The sequence below is a fragment of the Macrotis lagotis genome, chromosome 6 (assembly GCF_037893015.1).
Source record: "Macrotis lagotis isolate mMagLag1 chromosome 6, bilby.v1.9.chrom.fasta, whole genome shotgun sequence".
Lineage (NCBI taxonomy): Eukaryota > Metazoa > Chordata > Mammalia > Peramelemorphia > Peramelidae > Macrotis > Macrotis lagotis.
In genome coordinates, this window is record NC_133663.1 from 233,678,574 (window position 1) to 233,703,313 (window position 24,740).

The 24,740-nt window shown below is 40.4% G+C and overlaps 1 protein-coding gene and 1 pseudogene across 4 annotated transcripts in view; one reads left to right on the forward strand and one right to left on the reverse strand.

Moving 5' to 3' along the window:
- Positions 1-24,740, reverse strand: part of WWC3 (WWC family member 3) — a 232,391-nt gene that overhangs the window by 118,532 nt on the left and 89,119 nt on the right. Inside the window, exon 1 of one of the 4 annotated variants that reach the window (XM_074192482.1) lies at positions 4,432-4,482. The exons of the other annotated variants lie outside the window; for them this stretch is intronic. The gene's annotated coding sequence lies outside the window, so the exon portion shown is untranslated. Of the gene's footprint in view, positions 1-4,431; positions 4,483-24,740 lie in introns of those variants that run through there. 4 annotated transcript variants of the gene reach the window in all.
- Positions 10,940-12,381, forward strand: LOC141491488 (battenin pseudogene; annotated as a pseudogene).

Sequence of the window (24,740 nt, forward strand, 5' to 3'; positions counted from 1 at the left end):
TGAAGATAAAATATGGTGTAAAAATGGAATAAATAAGAAAAAAAGGGAAATGGAATGGGAGAAAGAAAAAGGAGAGGGGGGAATAGTCCAAGCTATTTCACATAATAAGATTTTTTTTTATTACAATGAGCTATTGCAATGATATGGAAGGGGGGAGGCAAGGGGGAATGAGGGAACCTTTGCTCTCATCAGAGATGGCTAGGAGAGGAAACAGCAAATATACTCAATGGGGTGTAGACAACTGGAGTAAGAAGGCGGGGGGAGCAGGGGGAAGGGGTGGGGATGTGAATAAAGGAGGAGAGGATGGACCATGGGGGGACAGTGGTCAGATATAACACATTTTCTTTTTTTACTTCTTGCAAGGGGCTGGGATTGGATGGCCTGCCCAGGACCATAGGGCCAGGTGGATTCTGGGCCTAAGGGGTGGTATGAGGGCTCAGGGCTTCTTGGCCCCAGGACCAGGGATCTGTCTGCTGCGCCACTCAGCTACCCTACAGCAGAGTCAGAGTGAAAGGAGAGAGAAAATATAGTACATGGTAGTGGAGAAATAAGAAAGGAGGGAGTTGCTATCAGCAATGGCAATGTTGGAAAAATATGGAAGTAACTTTTGTGATGGACTTATAAAGAATGTGATCCAGCTGTGACAGAGTTGATGGTGTTGGAATAAAGACTGAAGCACATTTTTTGTTATTATCATTTGGGGGAGGGTGTAGGGAAAGTGGGGCTGGGTGGCCTGCCTGGGGCCACATAGCAGGGTGATCTTTGGGTGTCTGGGGCCGAATTTGGACCCAGGTGCTCCTGGCTCAAGGGCCAATGCTCTGTCTGTCACACAGCCACCCCTACTATTATTACTATTTTATTTTATTTTATTTTGGGCCTTTTTTTCTTCTTCTTTTTGGTTTTTGCAGGGCAGTGGGGATCGGGTGGCTTGCATGTCACATGGCTGGGTGATTATTGAGTTTACGAGGCTGGATATGGACTCGGGTGCTCGTGGCTCCAGGGCTGGTGCTTCGTCCATTGCGCCACCTGGCCATACCTACAATTATTACTATTTTTTTTAATTTTAATTTTTTTCTCTCCCCTTTACTTTTTTCACCCAAGCAAGTCTATCTATATTCATGAGGGGAGGGGTATTTTGTTTACTTGTAAACAAGTATATTTTATTAATGTAAAAAAACATTTGTACAAAATGAGAATAAAAATTAAAAAAAAAGAATATATGATGTATTTCCAAACCAAATCCACTGATTTTTAGGAGAGGGTATACAGGGACAATTTAAGGATTATAGGCCTTTCAGAAAAATTATTTCTAAAAAATCTCAAATAAAGTAATACAGGGGGGTGGCTAGGTGGCATAGTGGATAGAGAACTAAGTGCCTTGCAGTCAGGAGTACCTGGGTTCAAATCCGACCTTAGACACTTAATAGTTACCTAGCCATGTGGCCTTGGGCAAGCCACTTAACCCCATTGCCTTGAAAAATATATAAAAAAAAATTTAAAAAAAGTAATACAGAAATTAAAATAAGAAAACTTTATAAAACTATATTCTATATAGAAAAGACAGCAACAACTGAAAGAATCCACAGATTGTCTTCTGGACAAAAAAAAAATGCTAAAACTTCAAAATCCAAGGCATCATGGTTCAACTGTCCAATACAAACATTGTATGTAGCAAATGACTGAGAAAAATCTCTAAATATAAAAAAATGAAATTTAAACAATATATTATTTTACACCTTTTAGAAATCACAATAAGAGGAACAGAACAGCAGTTTCTGAAAAGAAAGGAACTAGATCTGCATACTCTGCGAACTTGAGACTACTCATCAATGCAAACATATAGATATGTGTAATAGGAGAGGCATTTGAGATATTTTTGAAAAAATAAACAAACAAATACGAGTAAAATATTCAACAAGCTGCCACTCCAAACGACAAAATACAAGAAGATAAAGAAGTATAATTACTAAGAAAAGAACAAATTTCCAGATGTTTTAAAGTCATTATTTTAAAAGAGGGGGAAAAATCTGATTTACCATTGGTGGGGGAGGTGGGAGTAATAATATTGAGAGATATACCGTACTATATTGAAAAGAGATATAGCTGTGCAGAATTGGGGAATCTTATGACTGTTTAATTAGGAAAAGAATGGGAATTTGGTACAATACTACCTTTTCTACCAGAGATTTGGACCTACATTGATAAAAAATATTGCTTAAGGAAAGGAATATTCGAGTTTCTAAGGACAACTGGTAGCTAGAGTAGCAGAGATAAAATGGCATAAAAAATGGAAAGAAAAAGAAAAGCAGACAATTCATTGCACCAGTCAATTTCTGTGGTTGTTCAGTCATGTCTAACTCTTAATAATCCCATTTGGTGTAGTTGTGGCAAAGATACTACAGTGTTTTGCCATTTCCTTCTCCAGTTCATTTTGCAGATGAAGAAACTGAGTCAGGCAGGGTTAGGTGACTTACCCAGGGTCACAGAGCTTATAAGAGTCCGAGGCCAGATAAGAACTAGAAAGATGAGTCTTCTGACTTCACCTGACTAGGTGTTCTAGTCACTGCACCATTTAGCTAGCCAGGGTAATGTCTATAATGGAACACTGTTCTATCAGCATTATTTCCTTTTTGAAATAATATTTCTAAGAATGAGTTGCAAAAGAAAAAGTGATGAGAAAGAGAATTACAAAGTAACAAAATTATTCTTAGAAAAAGGCCCAGGATTTTGCCCCCCCCCCCCCAAGGCCCAGGACGGGGCAGCTAGGTGGCGTAGTGGATAAAGCACTGGCCTTGGAGTCAGGAGTACCTGGGTTCAAATCCGGTCTCAGACACTTAATAATTGCCTAGCTGTGTGGCCTTGGGCAAGCCACTTAACCCCGTTTGCCTTGCAAAAACCTAAAAAAAAAAAAAAAAAAAGGTCCAGGGCAGCTAATGGATAGAGCACCAGTCCAGGAGTCAGGAGGACCTGAGTTTAAATCCAACCTCAGACATTTAATAATTAACTAGCTGTGTCACCTTGGGCAAGTCACTTAACCTTACTGCCTTGCCAAAAAAGAAAAAGGTCCATAAAAAAACAATAAATAAATAAAAACAAACAAATAAGTAAATAGTAAGTTGGAGGAAATAGATAGGCAAGGTTTTCTGAATTAACTAACTGAAGGGGGAGAGGGAAGAGAGGAAGAATTAGAAAATTAAATCAAATAAAGAAAATTAAATCAATAAAGTCTTATTACTAGAGAAAGCATTGACAAATGGGATAGGGTAAAGAATTTGTGTAAATAAGTTACATTAAAATAGTTTAACCAAAACTAAATTTCAAGTACAAAATATTGACTTGAATGATGAAGAAAATTAAAACAAAAATCTTTAAAAAAAAAAAAACTACACCAGAGAAATGAAAAACAAATCTTATCCCTTTCAAGGGATTGTCAGTGAACAAAAGAAATCCAATAAAAATTAAAGTGTAAGAATGGATGAATGATAAAGCACAGCATCACAGTCTGTTGTTTGCAAGAAACATCTTGTAGACAAGGATAGAATCAAAATGAGAAGTTGAAACAAAATTGACCACCTCAGGGGAATTTTATTAATATATCATCATTTGCAAACATGATATAAAACACAGAAAAAATTCAAAATATTAATAAACAAGGGAAATATATTATATTCAAAGGAATCATAGACAATGAGTCAATATCAATGTTAAATGTTTATGAATCAAAAAGGATAGTATGTAAAGTCATAAAGGAAAAATTAATTAACTTCCAAAAAAGACAGAATAATATAATGACAGCAGGGGGAAGGGAGAATAAGCATTTATTTATATGATATCTACTTATTGCCAGGCAGTGAGCCAAGTCCATGATACAAGTACTATGTCATTTGATCTTCACAACAACCCTGTGAAGTAAGCACTAGAAGTTAAGAAACTTGTTCAGGTTAGACAAGCAGTAAATCTTGACTCGAGGCCTATCCACTATGCCACCAGGTGCCTCTGTTAGGAGACTATTAACTTCTCTCAGAGTTGTTTTCATCTAATAGAAATATAAACAAAAGAGGGAATACAGAACTCAACACCCTATTAGAGAATTGAGAGCTACAAGATTTAAGGCACTTTCTGAATGCCCAAGAATGAACTTTAAAGAAAAAAAAAATTTCTTTTCACCATGTAGCACTTTCACAAAAACAGACTGTGCATTAACGCAAAGAGAAACAAAATAAATTTTAAAAAGCAAAATTAATAAGCACATACCTTACAGAATACAACATAAAAATAGTAATCAGTTTCAGGAGCAAAGCAAAAGACACAGACAGAGCTAAATGCAGACTTGATAATAAAATCCTAAAAACTCTGAATGAGCCAAAAGAATAAATCAAAAGACACAATTCATAAGTATATGAAACATAATGAGATGACGAGACAACATACCAAAATTTCTGGGATGCAGATAAAGCAGTCCTCAGATGAAAAATTACATGCCTAAAAACATACATTAAGAAAATAAAAAAGAGAGGATTAATGAAATGAATATGCATTTAAATAATTAAGAAAGAACAAACCCAAAATAAGTACAAAAGAAGAAATCTTGAAAATTAAAGGGAAATAGATAAATTAAAAACCAATAAAAACTACAGAATTTATAAAAAGCTAAAAGATGATTAAGAAAATTAATAAACCTTTAGTCAACATGATTAATAACACCATCAAATTAACAAAATAAAAAAATCAACTAAATAAAATAACAAACTAAAAGAAATTTTAAAAAAACGTGATCAGAGCCCACTACATAAGTTCTATTCAAAGAAGCAGAATTTTAAAGAAATGGTGAGTTATCTACAAAAATATAATACATTCAAATTAATAGAACACTAAAGACAGAGTTCAAAAGATGAATCTCAATAGAGGAAATAGAGCTAGTTAAAAAGGAGCTACCAAAGAAAATATCTCTAATGAGGATGAATTTACAGGAAAATTCTATCAAAATTTAAAGAACAATTAATGCCTATATACTAAAGTAATTATTCTTTAAAATGAGAATGAAAGCACTGTACAAACTTGTTTTATATGACAAATACAGTCTTAGGCAAGGATGAGGCAAAGAAATAAAATCTACAGACCATTATATCACTAAGTAAATAATTGGCAAACATCCAAAGCCTTTCCATTAAATGTAGAGGTAAAGCAAGGATGATTCCTTTCTCTGCTGTTATTTGATATAGTTCTTGAAAAGCTAGCAATAAGTCAAACAATAAGTCAGCAAAAATGAAAAGCATAAAGACAAAGGGGAGATAAAACCATTACTGTTTGCTGATGCCATAATTATTGGAAATCACCAAAGAAACAACTTAAAATTATTAGGTTCACTAAAGTTATCACCTATAAATTTAAATCAGCACTCAATAACAATCCAATATAGAAACAATGAAATTCAGGGGTTAATAATAGAAACGCCTAGTCAAAACAATTACAAATTTCATGAAATATGTAGGAATTAATCTATGTTCAAAGCCTGTATAGCTGCAACTTTAAAAAAATTCCTTAAAGAAATAACTGGAGGGTTATTATTCACTGTTCAAGGCTGGGTAATGCCCATTAAATATCAAAAGGATATTTGAGGGGCAGCTAGAAGAGCACTGGCCCTGGAGTCAGAAGTACCTGAGTTCAAATCTGGCCTCAGACACTTAATAATTACCTAGCTGTGTGGCCTTGGGCAAGCCACTTAACCCCATAGCCTTACAAAAAAACCCAAACAAACTAAAATTTTTCACTTAGAGGATTCCAAATTAAAAAATGAAGGAAAATAGCACTACTAAATCTCAAATTATATCATAAGCTATAAAATAAAAAAATAAAAACCAAAATAGAAAAGAAAAGAAAGAAATGAAAATAAGTGAACAAAATAATCCAGTGTTCAACATATGTGAAGATATAAAGTTCCTAAGGAGGGAAAAAAAAATCCTCCTTTTTTATGAGAATTATTGCTGGGGAAAAGGGAAAATAATCCACAGGAATTAAAGTTAGACTAAACTTTATACTATATACTATTATAAATTCAAAACTGATATTACTTAAGTGGTAAAGACTATAAGGGAATTAGAAGAAAAACACACTTCATACTTTTCATAGATATGGTGTAAATCCTTAACCAAAGCAATGATACAAAAGGATAAAAAGGTAAAAGCAATAACTTCAATTACATGAATGTGAAAAGCTTGTGTAGGAACACAATGTGGCTAAGATAAGAAATGAAGCAGTGAAGTGGTAGCAATGGCAGAGGCATGGGGGAGGGGAAGTCCTTGTACAAAATATCTGATAAAGGATCTGATAAAAATATGCTAATTCAGACTATATAAGCAACACATAAATGTGTAAAACCAAAACCAGTGAAAGAATATTAAAATTTTTTGATATAAGAATTATTAAAACCATGAAAGAATGCTCCAAATCATTAATACAAGAAAAATGCAAATCAGAATTCTGAGATTATACATCATAATCCAATATTGGCAGAGATTATAAAAGATACTAAAAAGTCAACTATGGAAAGGTTGAGGAAAGATAGCCCACTGATACACTATTACTGAAGTTGTGAATTTTTCCAATCATTATAGAAAACAATTTATATGAATAAAGTAGCTACAATTTCTACTCTCTGACCTAGAGATTCCATTCTATGAGACGCCTACCCCAAGATGACTAGTGCCAGAATATCCATTCATTCATGCATTCATTCATTCATATTAGTACTTTTCCTGGTAGCAAGAAATTACAAAGTAGATTCCCTTCTATTAAGAAATGGCTAAATAGTTGCAATACATTAATATTATTCAACACACATATTGTACATTGCTATAAGAAACAATGGAAAAGCCTGGGAGGACTTAGATGAACCCAGAACCTGGAAAACAAATATACACCAGTAACTACAACAATCTAAATGGAAAGAACAACAAAATAATTGAAAAAGAACATAAAATTGTAATGACTAAGCTAACTCCAAAAGATATCTCCTCAAGCATTTCTGAAGAGCTAGGGATATGGAACAATACCTATGGCTTTGGACTGTTTCAATATGCTGAGTGGTTGTGCTGAACTTTTTTCCTTTCATTAAAAAATCATATGGGAGAGGAATAGGAAAGAAAGAGTGCATTAAATAAATAAAGGTACATTAAATAAACACAAAATACATCAATAAAATGTATTTTTTAACTAGATGCAACAGCTGAGCTTTGGAAGAATTAGGAGAATAGAAAATTTTTTACAGAACAACAGAAACACATCTTCAAACTAAATCTATCAGCTTGGCTTATATCTAGTAAATTATAGAAGCTATTATCAAAGGGAATTTTATGAAAATCTAGAAGTCATCAAAACTTAACACGATTTTCTTTTCTTTTTTTAATTTATTTTTATTAAAGATATTATTTGAGTTTTACAATTTTCCCCCCAATCTTGCTTCTTCCCCCCCCCCCCCCCCCACGGAAAGCACTCTGTCAGTCTTTACTTTGTTCCATGTTGTACCTTGATCCAAATTGGGTGTGATGAGAGAGAAATCATATCCTTCAAGAGAAGAGAAGTCTTAAGAGGTAACAAGATCAGACAATAAGCTATCTGGGTTTTTTCCCCTAAATTAAAGGGAATAGTCCTTGCACTCTGTTCAAACTCCACAGCTCCTTATCTGGATACAGATGGCACTCTCCTTTGCAGACAGCCCAAAACTGTTCCCGAATGTTGCACTGATGGAATGAACAAGGCCTTCAAGGTTGAACAACACTCCCATGTTGCTGTTAGGGTGTACAGTGTTTTTCTGGTTCTGCTCATCTCACTCAGCATCAATTCATGCAAATCCCTCCAGGCTTCCCTGAATTCTCATCCCTCCTGGTTTCTAATAGAACAATAGTGTTCCAATGACATACATATACCACAGTTTGCTAAGCCATTCCCCAAGTGAAGGACATTTACTTGATTTCCAATTCTTTGCCACCACAAACAGGGCTGCTATAAATATTTTTGTACAGGTAATGTTTTTACCCTTTTTTCTCATCTCTTCAGGGTATAGACCCAGTAGTGGTATTGCTGGGTCAAAGGGTATGCACATTTTTGTTGCACTTTGGGCATAGTTCCAAATAGCTCTCCAGAAGGGTTGGATGAGTTCAAAGCTCCACCAACAGTGTAATAGTGTCCCAGATTTCCCACATCCCTTCCAACAATGATCATTATCCTTCCTGGTCATACTGGCCAATCTGAGAGGTATGAGGTGGTACCTCAGAGAAGCTTTAATTTGCATTTCTCTAATAATTAATGATTTAGAGCATTTTTTCATATGGCTATGGATTACTTTGATCTCCTCATCTGTAAATTGCCTTTGCATATCCTTTGACAATTTGTCAATTGGGGAATGGCTTTTTTTGGCATACTTTAAAAATATGACTCAGTTCTCTGTATATTTTAGAAATGAGTCCTTTGTCAGAATCATTAGTTGTAAAGACTGTTTCCCAATTTACTACATTCCCTTTGATCTTGGTTACAGTAGTTTTAGCTGTTCAAAAGCTTTTTAATTTAATATAATAGAAATCATCTAATTGGTTTTTGGTGATGTTCTCCAACTCTTCCTTAGTCATAAACTGCTCCCCTTTCAATAGATCTGACAGGTAGGCTAGTCCTTGATCTTCTAATTTGCTTATAGTATTGTTTTTTATGTCTATGTCCTGTAATCATTTGTATCTTATCTTGGTAAAGGGTGTGAGGTGTTGGTCTAATCTAAGTTTCTTCCATACCAACTTCCAATTATCCCAGAAATTTTTATCAAAGACGGAGTTTTTATCCTAATGGCCGGACTCTTTGGGTTCATCAAACAGCAGATTACTATAATCATCTCCTGCTTTTACACCTAGTCTATTCCACTGGTCCACCACTCTATTTTCTTAGCCAATACCAAACAGTTTTGATGACTGATGCTTTATAATATAATTTTAGATCAGGTAGGGCTAAGCCACCTTGCACTTTTTTTCATTAAGCCACTGGCAATTCTTGACTTTTTATTTCTCCATATGTTACTTACAATTTTTACGATTTCCTTTACTTGCAAAAGTTTAATTAACACTAGTAAATCAAGGAAATGCTTTAGATAAAGTTTCCTTAGATTTCAGTGAATCATTTGACTGTTTTTTATGTGACTTGCACTTTCATGGTATTGTACTCTTCTATACTGCAATGCTTTTAATTTGGTCTGAGTTGAGCTTATAAAAGTTAAGAAATTACCTACCCGGGTGCCCTGGGGGAAGCCACTTACCCCCATTGCCTTGCAAAAAATCTAAAAAAATTTAAAAATTAATAAAAAATAATAAAACTTAAGAAAAGAAGTCTTTTATGTTATGCTAATGCACAACCTTCAGTGAAATCATAGATGGCAAACTCGTGAAATATTCAGGCGACACTAGTCTACATGGTATAGCTAAGCTATTGTATGACAGGTCCAGAATCTGAAAAGATGTTGAAAGATTAGAAAATTTTCAAATTTGCATTGGTAAAGGGCATTTCCTCACTATGAACGAAGATATCACAGGTCTGGTAAAAAAAAAGAAAATGTGATTCATCTGTACTCAAAAAAGCAACTTCACAAGCATAAAAATGAAGATAAAGAATACTTCTTTTCACCCAGTTAGTATGGTTTTAGTTCATTATGAGTCAACAGATCAACATGGGATCCAGTAAAAATAATATTATCCTCAACTGCATTAGGATTGGCATAGTTCTATAGTCTGTCAGAGTGGGGTAGGGTGGGGGTGAGGGGCAAAAGTCACTTTGCCTCAGTTTCCTCATCTGTAAAATAAAATGGAGAAGAAAACAGAAAATTACTCCAATATCTTTGCCACAAAAACTACAAATGGCGTCACAAAGAGTCAAACACAACTGAAAAATGACTGACAATTAAACACCTCATCCCAGGAGGGCAATCAGAAACTGGAGACTATGCCTTACAAGTTAAACGTAGTGGGAATGCTTAAAGTTTGCAGAAGGAACAATTTTAGGGGGTGTCATGGAGAACTATATTTCTCTGCTTGACCCTCAGAGGGTGATTTCATAGTCAGAGCCCTTAGCCTCTCTCAGACCCAGTTTCCTGATCTATAAGATAAAGAGGCTGGAATTAGTGGTCTTTGAGGTCAATTCTAGTTTAAGATTTATAAATCTATAAAAATCGTTGATTTAACTTGAAAGAAATATCCCTTAAAGATCTCCCAATTCCCCTGCTATTCTATTCACCAGACAATCTTTTCATCTCTAACTTAACTCCTGGGTGGAATAATCTATCATGATGGAAATGCTCTATGTTAAAGTGACATCTCAATTCTAATGCCTCAGGAGAGAAAATCAGCCAGACTTTTTTCCACCTCCTGCTGAAAGTGTCCTTTTGAGGGGAGGTAGCAAGAGATCAGATATGGCTGAGCTGATTTTTCATTTAAGGCAGAACAAGGCAGCTCCTACCTCCTAACTAACAGCTCGGTCTCCCAACAACCTCCAACGCAAAAAGAATCAACCTTCCCATTGAACTCAGGTCTTCCAACTTTTTCTGTGCCTGTTCTTTAAGGAAAGAGGAAGAGGAAAGTCAATGGGCACCAGGATTTCCCTTTCAAGAACATTCAACTTTCATCTTCTCCTAAGTCCCTCTGCTGCCAGATCTCCAGTCCAGGAATAGGAAGCAGAGAAATGGAGATTCCCATCTGACTACATGCCTTCCACCTTATGTTACACTTGTCTCCAGCTCTATCTCCAGCCTCTCCTGAAAATGGGAGTGAGGCCCGCTGGCTCCGGCCACTGGCCCAGTAGGCCGTCCACGGCCAGGGCACTCTGTTCTGCAGTCTTTGGGAGGAAGGACAACACCCGAGAGCTGAGCGGGTGCCCCCAGACGCTATGCTCCCCTGGACCCCTGGCAGCAGCCTGCAGATTCAGAGAGAGAGAGGAGCTTCTCCCTATCAAGCCCCATCAGCCAGGGTCTCAGTCTGTCCACTGGAGAAATCTGGTGGGTTTTTGGCTCCAGGGTCTCTGCAACAACTTCTCCTATGTGGTAATGCTCAGTGCTGCCCATGATATCCTCAAGCACCAGAGAACCCCTGAAAATAACAGCCATGTGGATCCAGAGCCAACACTCACTCCTCACAACAGTACATCTCGATATGATTGCAATCCTGTGTCTACAGGTGCTGTCCTCCTAGCTGACATTCTGCCTACGTTCATTATCAAGCTGCTTGCTCCTCTTGGCCTTCACTTGATGCCCTACAGCCCTCGAGTTATCCTTTGCGGGGCTTGTGCTGCTGGTAGCTTTCTTCTTGTTGCCTTCTCCCAGGAAGTTATGACCAGCTTAAGTGGTGTGGTCCTGGCCAGTATTTCCTCGGGGCTGGGGGAGATAACCTTTCTAGCTCTTACTGCCTTTTACCCCAGTGAAGTAGTTTCCTGGTGGTCCTCAGGCACTGGTGGGGCAGGGCTACTGGGGGCATTGTCTTACCTTGGTCTGACCCTGGTTGGTCTTTCCCCTGGAAACACATTAATCTCTATGTTGGGCATCCCTGTTCTCCTGCTGGCCACTTAACTTTCTGCTGCTCAAGTCCCCAGATTCATTGGGTTCCGAAGAGGCCTCAGTTCAGCAGCCCCTCATAGAAGGAGAGAGCTCAAAGCCTACTCCAACTTCAATGTGAGCCTCTCTTTCAGTGACAGGTGGAATGTCTTCAAGGGTCTCCTGAAATACATTGTGCCCTTGGCTCTGGTTTATTTTTCAGAGTATTTTATCAACCAAGGATTGTTTGAGCTCCTTTTCTTCCAAAACACATCTTTGAACCACGCTCAGCAATACCGATGGTACCAGATGCTGTACCAAGCTGGAGTCTTTGTCTCCTGAGCCTCCCTCCACTGCTGCCGTTTCCGGTTCATTTGGATATTGGCAGTGCTTCAATTCCTGATGACTGAAGTTTCCTTCAGTTTCCTTCCCAGCATCTATATTGTTTTCCTGATCATTTTGTATGAGGGATTCTTGGGTGGGGCTGCCTACGTCAACTCCTTCCACAACATCGCAGTTGAGACCCAGGAGGAGCACCGAGAATTTGCCATGGCTACTGCTTGCATAGCAGATACCTTGGGGATCTCTCTATCAGGGGCTTTGGCCTTGCCTCTGCATGATTTCCTATGCCAGAATCATTGACATCTGACCCATCTTGGAGCCCTTCCTTTAGCCTGGGAACAGAATCAGCTAGAGGATATACTCCCCTGTGACTTCTATGGAACTTTCCCCTGGAATTGGGTGCAAGAGAGACTTAATGAATATATTTGTTACATTGGGGCCAAGTGGATGATTGGGAGCCCTGGAAGAATGTCTGGAAAATCTATATAATTAATTTATCTTCTAACTTCAAACTGAGCTTTTGACATCAGGCTGCCCATAGAGTGCTGCAATTTGACATTCATGCCCTCCCATTAACAATTTTATTGTTAATATTTTATCAAATAGCTTCCTGTCCTGTTTCTGCAGAAGGAATGTAGATGTGTATGAAGCATAACATCGGTCAGCAGATACATTTGAGAGTTAAAAGGGATATTTGAGGTTCTTGAATGTACTCTGCTAAGGGGAACCAATGAGGATTAGACTGCCATCTGAAAGCTGATGTGTGGTAGGTTTTCATGATACTAGCTAGGTCTTTGGGGAGAGACTTCCCCAGCAGAGACTCAAAATAATCTTTCCCTTCCAACGAATAGTATAAATTTATGTTTGCTTCATTAAAGGATAGGATATACGATGGTTTCTAGGTACCATAAAGCTGTGAGTTATCAATAACACCCTTCTACCCCTAGTTCCTCTTCTACTATTAACACTACAGGAATAGTCCTATTGACAGGACTATTAATATAGTCTTCATTTCCCTAATGAGGTGCATTAAATTATCTAAGATTCCACTTTGGACTGTTTTGCCATGGGGGGGAAAAACTATAAATTTTTTTTTGTAGCTAAAAAAAAATGGCAGTGATACCTTCTATCCAATGATCAACATTCTTGCACCCAGTTCTACTCTTCACATTTCAGTGATTCTGAACCCTAGAGTGACTCATTTCCTCAACTATAAAATGAGGATAATAACAGCACCTCCCTCATAGCTATGAGCGTTAAATGAGAAATTAATTATTTGTCAAGTGCTTAGCATAATGCTTAGCATGAGGTAAGTTTTTATATAAATGCTTATTGCCTCCCTCCCCTGGAGATATCATTATAGTCATCAGTAAATCATAATGCTTTTTCACTCAACCATAAACCTCTGAATATTTGGTGTGAGAAATTAAATTGCTGAATATACACAAGTGCTACTGAAGGTGGAGCAAAATCACACAATTTGAGTCCATTATAAATTTATGCTGCATGACCTCAAATGGGCCCTCATTGATGCTAGGCAATCCTATCTTCTTCCCTCAGCAACTCTGTATTCTACCATTTATAGCATATCTTTTAAACCTTTTCATTCCTCCTCAGAACTCTAAGGGATCCCTCTGCTCCCAATTTCTCAGTTGAGAATCTTTTTTTTTAAGGTTTTTCCAAGGCAAACAAGGTTAAGTGGCTTGCCCAAGGCCACACAGCTAGGTAATTATTAAGTATCTGAGACCGGATTTGAACCCAGGTACTCCTGACTCCAGGGCCAGTGCTTTATCCCTTTATCCACTGCGCCACCTAGCCACCTCCAGAATATTTTTTTATACTTTTTTTCCTCTGATTTTATTTTTCTTGAGGTTTCTCTATCTTTGCTCAGGGGAAGGGACTTTATATTTACTTTTTTTTAAATAAATATATTATTTGAGTTTTACAATTTCCCTCCCAATCTTACTTCCCTCCTCCCACCCCCCACAGAAGGCAATTTGTCAGTCTTTACATTGTTTCCATGGTATACACTGATCCAAATTGAGTGTGATGAAAGAGAAAGCATATCCTTAAGGAAGAGACAAAATCTAAGAGATAACAAGATCTGACAATAAGATATGTTTTTTTCCCCTAAATTAAATGGAATAGTCCTTGACCAGTTGAGAAACTTCTAATTTTACAGAAAATATCAAGATCATTTGCCATGAACTTTGTCTTTTTTCCTTTCTTCACTCCTCCCCCACTCACCATGAGCTCCTTTCCTTGGCTTCCTATAGGTACCAACTAAAATCCCACCTTCTACAGGAAGTTAACTTTCTTCCTCTTTTTTTTAATTTAAATTTATTTTTTGTTAAAGATATTATTTGAGTTTTACATTTTTCCCCCAATCTTGCTTCCCTGCCCCCCCCCCACAGAATGCACTCTATCAGTCTTTACTTTGTTTTACCTTGATCCAAATTGGGTGTTATGAAACAGAAATCATATCCCTAAAGAGAAGAGAAGTCTAAGAGGTAAGAAGATCAGCCAATAAGCTATCTGTTTTTTTTTTCTAAATTAAAGGGAATAGTCCTTGTACTTTGTTCAAACTCTACAACTCCTTATCTGTATACAGATGGTACTCTCCTTTGCAGACAGCCCAAAATAGTTCCTGATTATTGAACTGATGGAATGAGCAAGTCCTTCAAGGTTGAACATCACTCCCATGCTGCTGTTAGTGTGTACAGTGTTTTTCTGGTTCTGCTCATCTCACTCAGCATCAGTTCATGCAAATCCCTCCAGGTTTCCCTGAAATCCCGTCCCTCCTGGTTTCTAATAAAACAATAGTGTTCCATGACATACATATACCACAGTTTGCTAAGCCATTCCCCAACTGAAGGACATTTACTTGATTTCCAATTCTTTGCCACCACAAACAGGGCTGCTATAAATATTTTTGTACAGGTAATGTTTTTACCCTTTTTCCTCATCTCTTCAGGGTATAGACCCAGTAGTGGTATTGCTGGGCCATTAGAGTGATATGCCTGGCTGTGGACTCCGCCAAGCTGTTAGTCTAAGGGAGATATCTATGGCAAGGAGTGGTATGGAGGCTGCACCTTAAACAGGATAGGCTCCACAATGGGCACGCCCACGCAGTAGGAGGACTTAGGAAGTGTATATATAAGAGGGACAGATGCGGAAGTAGAGGGATTCAGAGGGATTGGAGATATAGCAAGCAGCAGCAGCAGGGTCATATTCGCTGCAAATGTAAGCAATAAAGACCTTGTTAGACTGCAACCAGGTGCTCTGTCCAGTTACTGCCCTCCGTCCCCAAGGAGGATCCGTGAAGTCTGAAGACAGGAAAAAAGTATGTATACAGGCGAAGGCTTAGGATAGGTCCCCAATCAGCTGGCGCCCAAACAGGGACCAAGGGAATTTCCACCTGGCCTCCTTTAATAGGGGGAAGAGTTGGATAGCCTCAGATTAATTTGAGATTGATCTGGGACGAAGTTATGGGGCAGGGGCATGGTTTCCCCCTGATTAGACCCAAAGAAAAGGCAGTTCTAGCTTGTCAGCTATATAAATTAGGCAAGCAGCATCAATTTAAGCCACATATTAAGTAGTGCCACGAATCTGTAAATACGGTATGGGAGGTCTCCCCATGGTTAGAACAATCAGGGATTACGAGATAAAATTGGGAGGTGGTTGGGCAGCAGATGGCTTCTTTTGATGAGACATGTCCTGGAATCTTAACTGAAAAGGACTTCTTTTATTTTCTCATAAAAACAATGTTACAGAGAAACAATTAGCACACAAGTGGGAGAATCCTTAGGAGAATCTTCTGAGGATGAGAATTGTGATTTCCCTCCTCCTCCTCCTATGGTTTACCCTTGGGCAGAACTTAGAGAAAATTATAAGAAAAACACTAAATGTGGTGATGGGGAAGAAGAAGGAGAAAGTAGCCACAAGGAGGGCAGAGAGAGAGCAGGGAGGGAAAGGGAGGAAGTCAGAATCAGGGCTGTGGAGCAGCAGACATTGAGAAAGGAGGCAGTGCTTATGCCACAGCTACGGCAGGAAGAAATGAGGAAGAAGTCTCCGCCTCTCTGTCCACCAGGACTCTGAAACCCGGAGCCAGTTTCACTTTTGGCTCTTCCAGGGTTACCTGCTCCAAAAAGTCTTATAGCATGCAGCCTTAAGGCGGCTGCTGAAGAAGGCGAGATTGTAGATTGGGAAGATTGGGTAATTACTCCAACCCTCTGTTCCATTTTTGATGACGGCCAGGGTGACAACCCCCGTCATGAGCCAGTCCCTCTTAAAGTATTGAAAGAGCTCAAGGAAGCTGTTGCCAAGTACGGCCCCTCTTCACCATGTGTGAAACATTTATTAACCAACACCACTGCTGCATGGCCTTGGATCCCTTACTATTGACAAGAGGTTGCGGGTGCAGTGCTCACCCCAGGACAAGCAGTCACTTTTACTGCCCTTTTAAAGAGAAAAGCAGACCAGTACACATAGAGGAGAGGGGCATCACCAACACCGATGAGGCTTTTGAGATGATTAGCAGAGTACAAGAAACAGTCATATGCATTTTAGTACACGCAACTGGTGTCAAACTGATTACTCCGCAGTTGGTGAAACAGGGACTCCGCCCTGAGTACCAACAACTCTTGGCTGGTCTGAATGCCAATCCCTCACTAAATGACATAATCGAGCACCTCCTAGAGGCCCCCCCTAAAAGTAGAGAACATCAAGCCATGGCAATGGCAATTGCCCAGGGGATTAATGAAGCCCTCAAACAAAGTAAGGGCACTTGTTTCAATTGTGGAAAAGAAGAACATTTTAAGGCACAGTGCCGTGCCGTTCAGAAAAGGGGCAGTAAACAGCCCACCTGCTACTGCTATGGAAAAACTGGACATGTGGCAAGGTTCTGTATATCTAAGAAAACACCGATTCCGGGAAATGGGAAGGGGGGCTCTCCTTGTGGGGGCCCTGACCCCAAAGCTTACCCGATCACAGTAGCTTCAGAGATGCCCATGGGGCCATACCCGGAACCAAAAGGGTTGCAGGAGCGCTATCAGAGGGAACCACAAAACAAAGGGATCTAGGCGAAACTATTCTAACAGTTGCCGAGCAAGGAAAGGAAGAGGATTCATTAACAATCACCCCCTGGAGTACCGCCTCCATAGAGGTGGTTCTGACCACGTTCCCCGATTAGTAGTGGTGCCACAGGATACTCCCCTATACTTGTCCACACCCAACTACTGCCATCTGGTGACACTACAGTGTACCTTACCAACCCACACTGCTACCCAGTAATCCTTCCCCCTGGCACGGCTATCTGTTGAGGGTTATCTCTGCCATGGATTGAGAGTGAGGGCGTCCCACAAGTGGATTGGTGTACTGAAGTTGGGTTACAACGGCCTGTTATACAGATAGATATAGAAGGCAAATTAGTGTCAGGAATGATTGACACAGGAGCTGATGTGTCCGTTAATGATACAGTACAGTGGGACCCCTCCTGGCCGCTTATGCTAGGGGTGGGAGGCCACCAAGGTGCTAGAAAAGCAGAGCACCACTTGAGATGGAGCTATGAAGGACAAAGTGGCTTTATTCGTCCCTTAAAGATTATGGCACTAGGCTCTGCCCTATGGGGTAGAGATTTGTTACATCAGTTATAGTTTCATCTTACCACCCCTGAACATCTGACAACAAACTCCTAGGGGCTACTGCTATGGTGAACTGACCAAAGATTACTTGGAGAAGTGATAACCCTGTGTGGGTGGAACAGTGGCCCCTTTCTACAGAGAAGCTCACTGCATTAAAAGATATAGTTAACAGGTGGCTAGGTGGCACAGTGGATGAAGCACCAGCCCTGGAGTCAGGAGTACCTGGGTTCAAATCCAGTCTCAGACACTTAATAATTACCTAGCTGTATGGCCTCGGGCAAGCCACTTAACCCCATTTGCCTTGCAAAATTCTAAAAAAGAAAAAAAAAAGAAAAATATCTTTCTTTTTTGGGGGCGGCTAGGTGGTGCAGTGGATAAAGCACCGGCCCTGGAGTCAGGAGTACATGGGTTCAAATCCAGTCTGACACGTAATAATTACCTAGCTGTGTGGCCTTGGGCAAACTACTTAACCCCATTTGCCTTGCAAAAAACAAAAAAAAAAAGATATAGTTAAGGAACTATGGCTACAACACAGAATTGAGCCTACCACCAGCCTATATAATTCTCCTGTATTTGTGATTAAAAAGAAAGCCGGCACTTGGAGAATGCTTATTGACTTATGGGAGGTGAATAAAAGAATGATCCCTATGGGCCCACTACAGACGGGTCTTCCTTCTCCCACCTTTATACCTATGGGGTGTGTCATAAAGATAAAAGATATCAAAGATTGTTTTTATAGCATTCTCCTTCACCCTGAGGATAGAGATAAATTTGCGTTCACAGTACCATCGCAAAATTTTCAAAGTCCGTCAACCAGGTATCAATTTACTGTATTATCTCAGGGAATGGCTAACAGCCCAACAATGTGCCAAGCATATGTTGCAGTCATAGCCCCTGCCCAGCAGTAAATATCCCAAGGCTATCAAAATCCATTATATGGACGATATTCTCATGGCTACTAAGCACCCCCCAGAGCTAGAGGAGTTAACAAAAGAAATACTCCCTTCCTTGAGTAAATATGGGCTTCAAGTAGCTCCTCATAAGATACAAGAAACCAGCCCTTATCAATACCTTGGTCTAAGGTGAATTTAGAGAAGTGTAGAACACTTAATGACTTCCAAAAACTAATTGGCTTCATACCATGGATACATTCTACAGTTCCTATTCCTGGCGATCTGATGTATCCTCTTTATGATATCCTGAAAGCAGACTCCACATTAGCCTCCCCCCGATATTGGACCTCACAAGCAAAGGAGGCAATGGCACAGATCCTCTCCAGTTGTCTTAAGTCCATAGTTCAATTTGATCACAAGCAACCCATATTCGCCACCATTCTAGATCAAAGGTTGCATATTGGTTGTCTCTATCAAAAGCAAGGTGTCATAGAAGGGCAATATTTCCAGAAAAGTAAAAGAAGCATCCCGTGTAAATTTATGATGCTGGCAAAATTACTCCTAGCTATGTCTGATTGTTGTCATTGTATGTTAGGAAGATATCCTGTCTTAAATATTAGTGCTTCTGAGGATGCTCTTCGCTACTTTACTGACTCTATCCCTGAGTGGGATGCCCTACTCACTTCATGTAATGTTAATTTTCCCCTACCCCTAATGCTTCGTGGATGGAACAGCCTTCCATTACATCCCCCACCACAAATCATCATCTCCTCTACCCCTGTTAATGGACCAAATGTGTTCACGGACACCACCAAAAACAAACGGGCAGCCTTCCACGTCCCACAAAAACAAGTATTATGAGTCTTTACCACTGAGTATACCTCAACCCAGAAAAATGAACTTCTTGCTATTACTCATGCTCTTGCTTATCTTGCCAATGTGCCTGTTAAGCTTATCACTGACAGTCTCTATTGTGCTGTGGTGCTTAGAGAATACCCTACTGCTTTTATCAATCCTTGTGTTAGTACTATCACTTTTCTGTTGGCAGACCTCCAAAATCTTCTCCTCTCTCGTCACTGTCCTGTGTTTGTGTTACACGTCCACTCCCTATCTCCGCTGTTGGTCCCATCTACAGTGGCAATGATACTGTGGATCAAGCATTGCTATGCCCTTTACTTCCAGAAGTCCATCATGCACATGATAAGTACCATCTCTCAGCTCGTTCTCTTCGTCATCTGTATGGCATCACTAAAGATCAAGCCAGGGACATAGTGAAATGATGCCTTGGCTGTGCTCCATTTCATCCCCCACCTATTGATTGTGCAATTAATCCCTGTGGAGACCATCCTAATGCTTTATGGCAGATGGATGTTACCCACTATGGAAAAACTCTTATTCACATCTCTGTAGACACTTCTTCCAATTTTGTTATGGCGACACTCTAACCTGGTGAGGCAGCCCGCCATGTTATAGCACACCTCTTATCTTGTTTTTCCACTTGTGGAGTTCCTACAGCCATAAAAATGGATAAATGGCCCTGCATACTCTTCTAAGGCATTTGCTATTTTTTTGTCAGTAATTTTCCATTTTACATAGTACTGGCATTCCATACAATCCCACCTGCCAGGCCATAGCTGAACGTGCCAACCATACTCTCAAGACCCTCCTCATTAAACAAAAAGGGGGAGTCAGCGGTTGTGGCCGCCTTACACATACACAATTGGCACAGGCCATATACAACATAAATTTTCTTCAATTGAGAGATGATAGTACCTCCCCAGCTTTATGCTATTTCCAGGAACTTCACGCACACTACATACACATGCAACTAGCCATCCCGCTCCCTGCCCAATAGGCAACCGAGTACTTTGGAGGAGCCCAGATGGCCAGTGGCATGGCCCAGGCTCGGTAATTATGGGGGGACAGGTGTATCTTTGTATTCAACCAGATCCAGGTTGGGATGGTGAGGAAAAGGAGAACCAACCAAATGGGTCAAAGACCTCAGAAGAAGAAAATAAGGAGAAGACGACGGGGATGGAGAGGACGGCAACTCTCAGGGAAAGAAAAGAGGATGAAGGTCCTAGCTCTTGCCCTCTTTGCTATGGACAAGAGATGAATGAGATTAATGGGACTCAATATTGGACTTATTTTGAGCATCCTCCTAACTTAGGGGACAAATTTTTTCTGGGATTAGGAAACTTAGATTTCATCTTTTTTAATGAAGCCTGTGCTTACAACCATATCTCTGTATTAGAATAGCTAAAATGGAATTCTATAGAGTTACTTAAGAATGCATTCAATTTTGATTATTAATTGGCTATTTCAAAATCTTAATGAATTTATACAAGAGGTTGCTCAAGAAATTCTGATTGATTCTAAAAGTTAATGTTTCTTTACCGGTCTTAATTGGTTCATTCAAAATATAAGAAATATGTGTACATGTGGTATCAATCTCAGCGTGGTAATTTTTACACAAAAGAGTTGTTTCTGTGTGTTTGTGCCTGTGTCTGTGTGTTTATAATTCAGATCTGAAATAATTTCATTGTTGCTTTTAACATTGCTAAGTATCTCAAGCATTTACAATTGTTACAATGGTTATTCGGCTTACTAGGTCCTTTTGTCATATTATTTCTTCTTTTTATTTTTGGCCCTTGCTTGCTATGGCTTTTGGTGTTCCTACTGAAGGCCGCCTTGATCAACATCAAGGTGGATACCATGTCCCTTATACATCAGACCCCTCATGACCCTCCTGTTTAAAACAAAAAGGGGGAATTGTCAGCGACCCAGATCTGGAACCTTGGCCACCTATGGGCTAGGAGATACCTGGGGGTGCAAACCCGCCCACTTGGGCGCTGGGAAGGCTGCACCTTAAACAGGATAGGCTCCATAACAGGCATGCCCACGTAGTAGGAAGACTTAGGGAGTGCATATAAGAGGGACACAGGCAGAAGTAGAGGGATTCAGAGGGATTCGAGACGTAGCAAGCAGTGGCCCACAGCGGGGCCATATTTGCTGCAAATGTAAGCAATAAAGACCTTGTCAGACTGCAACCAGGTGCTCTGTCCAGTTACTGCACTCCGTCCCCAAGGAGGGTCCATGAAGTCTGAAGACTGGGAAAAGGTATGTATACAGGCGACAGCTCGGGATAGGTCCCCGAACAGTGTTTAAAATGTGAAAGATAAGAGTTCCATTGTAATGTTGATGGTCAAACCAATTCTGGAATATTGTATTCAATTTTGTACTTCATATTTTACACAAGGAATTAATAAGAGATAAGAGTACATTTAATGGAAGTTTAACAGGATGGTCAGGGCCCAAGGATTACCTGAGAGAAGATTTACAAGTATTTCAAGAGTTGCCACAAGGAATATGGATTAGACATACTGCTTTTTGTCAAATATGGCAAAACTGGAGACAGTGTAGTCCATTGGAAGGAATCACAGAATTTTAAGTTGGAGAACCTGGGTTCAAATCGCAGTCCTGAGTAATCTCAAAATATCAACAGATCTATATATAAAATGAGGAGGTTGGACTAGATAAGCTATAATGCTATGAACTAGAAATAACGGCTGGTAAGTTGCAGAATCCCATATTTCAATTTGACAAAAGGAAAAAAACTCAATATTTGAAACTGTTTAAGATGCATTTTAGCTGCTATATACTGAGCAGTAAGTTTGCATCACTGGGAATTTTCAGGAAGAGGATTGACAACCATCCCTGACAGGGATATTGCTGGGGAAATTACTGTTTAGATATAGACTTGAAAACATGCTGACCATGTCTTCAAGATATCTTCTAGTTCTGAAATTTCATTAAAAAAAATTTGTTGAATGAATGAAATGAATGAAAAGAATGTTAGATTGCACAGCCATGGTAAGATCAAGTATAACCAGCTTCTTTACTTAAATTACTACTGGATATTGAAAAAAATAAGAGGAATGGGATATGGAACCAATGTGGCAATGCTAGACAGATTTGCTGGCTACATGTTGTATTTAGAATAATGTTTTTGTCCTTCATTTTCAAAGAAAACTACAACATTGGGGAGAAAGATTCCATGAAAAGCATGTGAATTGGATTGGGGGGGGGGCACTGTACTAAGTCACCAATCTCACTTTCTTCTCCAAAGTCAAGTGGGTCCAGTAGCCAGTTATGAATCAGGATGACTGGAGACAGATAGTCCTAGATGCAAGGCAATCAGGTGTGTGAGGCTGGATTAGAACTTCCATCCTCCTGACTCCAAGGCCAGTGCTCTATCCATGGTGCCACCTAGCTGACCCTAAGTACTATATTAGGCTGAAACTCAAGTGAGCAGTTTAAAGTTCACACAGAAAGTTAAAGTCACTCAATGGTTTAATAGAACAACTAAATAGCAAAAAATACTAACCTTTTATTTTAGACCAGCTGAATTATTAAATGGAGGAACAAGCATTTATTGAGTATCTACAAGTATTTACAAGATTTGTAGAAGACAAATTAGTGTCAGGAATGATTGACACAGGAGCTGATGTGTCCGTTAATGATTCAGTACTGTGGGACCCCTCCTGGCCGCTTATGTCATCTCCTGGCACTATGCTCGTTTCTAGGGAAACAAGACAAAGGAATAGACTTTGACCTTAAATTCAACAGACACACACATTTGAATTGAGGAATGGATTTTTGTTGGGGGCGGGGGGAAGAGGCTTGGTGGTCACTCAGAAGGGATAAAATAATCCCATTATAAAGGAATGTTACAGAACTCGGCCCCTCATTGTTTAAGAGTTCATGGGAGGGAGGACAGAAGGGATAAAATAATCCCATTATAAAGGAATGTTACAGAACTCGGCCCCTCATTGTTTAAGAGTTCATGGGAGGGAGGACAGGGGGGATAAAAGTGTCTGCTGAGAGGTGGGGAGAAGCGGGAATGTGATCACAGAAGAATAAAGACTCATGACCCACCTCAGGCGCTCTGTCTGGTTCTTCCCCCATCAAAGAGTGGGGGCCGGAGGTACCCCGAAGACTCACCACGCGTTGGACTGGTGAGTAAGAGGACGGACTAGCATTAAGAAGCCGGCGTTGTAAATAAAAACCCGGCAAGTGGTGCCGAAACCCGGGACCTGATTTTGCTAGGGAACGTCTGAATCCGCTGGTCGGATTCTCCAGACAGCCTCGGTCGTTTCCGACCGGGAGGAAGGAGAGGGCGTTTACTCTCAGATATTGCCTGAAGGACATACCCCTATTGTGTTGACTATGCTTTCTTTCTCTCCCCTTTCTCCTTCTACTCTAATCACGCTCCTTGCCGTGCTGGCCTGTCTGATTGTGCCCTGCTTCCTCCTTCTCTTTTGCCGAACGGGAACTTTCCAGTTCTGCCACCTGTTAGGATTGCAGCCTCGGCTAGTAGACAGCATGGGGGGCCGGAATAGTATTCCCGCCTTTGAGCCGGAGGAAAAAGAGGCCGTTGCAGTGCAGCTTTATAAACTCTGCGCTAAGCATGGCCGTAAATTACCTATCAAGACGTGCCGTGCTTTTGTTGAGAATATCTGGAACATCTGCCCTTGGGTGCAACATAGTGGGATCCAACCAGATAAATGGAAGGTGGTAGGGCAGCAGATGGCCTCCTATAATGACACCTGCCCGGGAAAACTGACCCCCAAGGATTTTACAGTGTATAAGATAGTGGATGCAGCCCTGCATCCCCAGAAGGTGACTTTGGCACGAACAATCAGCACTCAGGTGGGTAGCTCGTTGGCGGGATCGGATTCAGAGAGCCCAGAGGAAGAGGGAAGGCCACCCCCTCCCCTGTATCCGTGGGAGGAACTTAGAAGAAACAATGGGGGAAAAAGGGGCCCCCAGGGAGAAGATTCAGGGCCGGAAGTTTCCGAGCGCGGGAAGGGAGGGGTGCAAACAGCCCTCAGGGGTGGCAGGAAGAGGAGCGTGAGTAGGTGGGACCGGGAGGCTGCTGACGAGGAGGGAGAAGTCCGCGCTGATTGGACAGCTGCCGCGCCCCAGGCTTGGCGGCCCAGCCAGGAAACAGAGGCAAAAAATCCCCCGTGTTCCTTGTCCGCCCTTCAGAGATCCCCTCAAGGGCTCCGCCCATCCGGCCTACTTGCCACCAGTGCCTCCATAGCAATAGAGAAAGGGGAGGAGGTGGACTGGGATGACTGGGGCCTCTACCTGGTATTTACGGACCCCCTTACCGGAGCCCGAGACTACCGCCCTGTCCCTTTTAAGATGCTTGAGGAACTTAAGGAGGCCGTGACTAAATACGGCCCAAGCTCCCCTTATGTAAAAAGACTGATGCAAAACCTCTTTGCTACGCACCCTTGGACC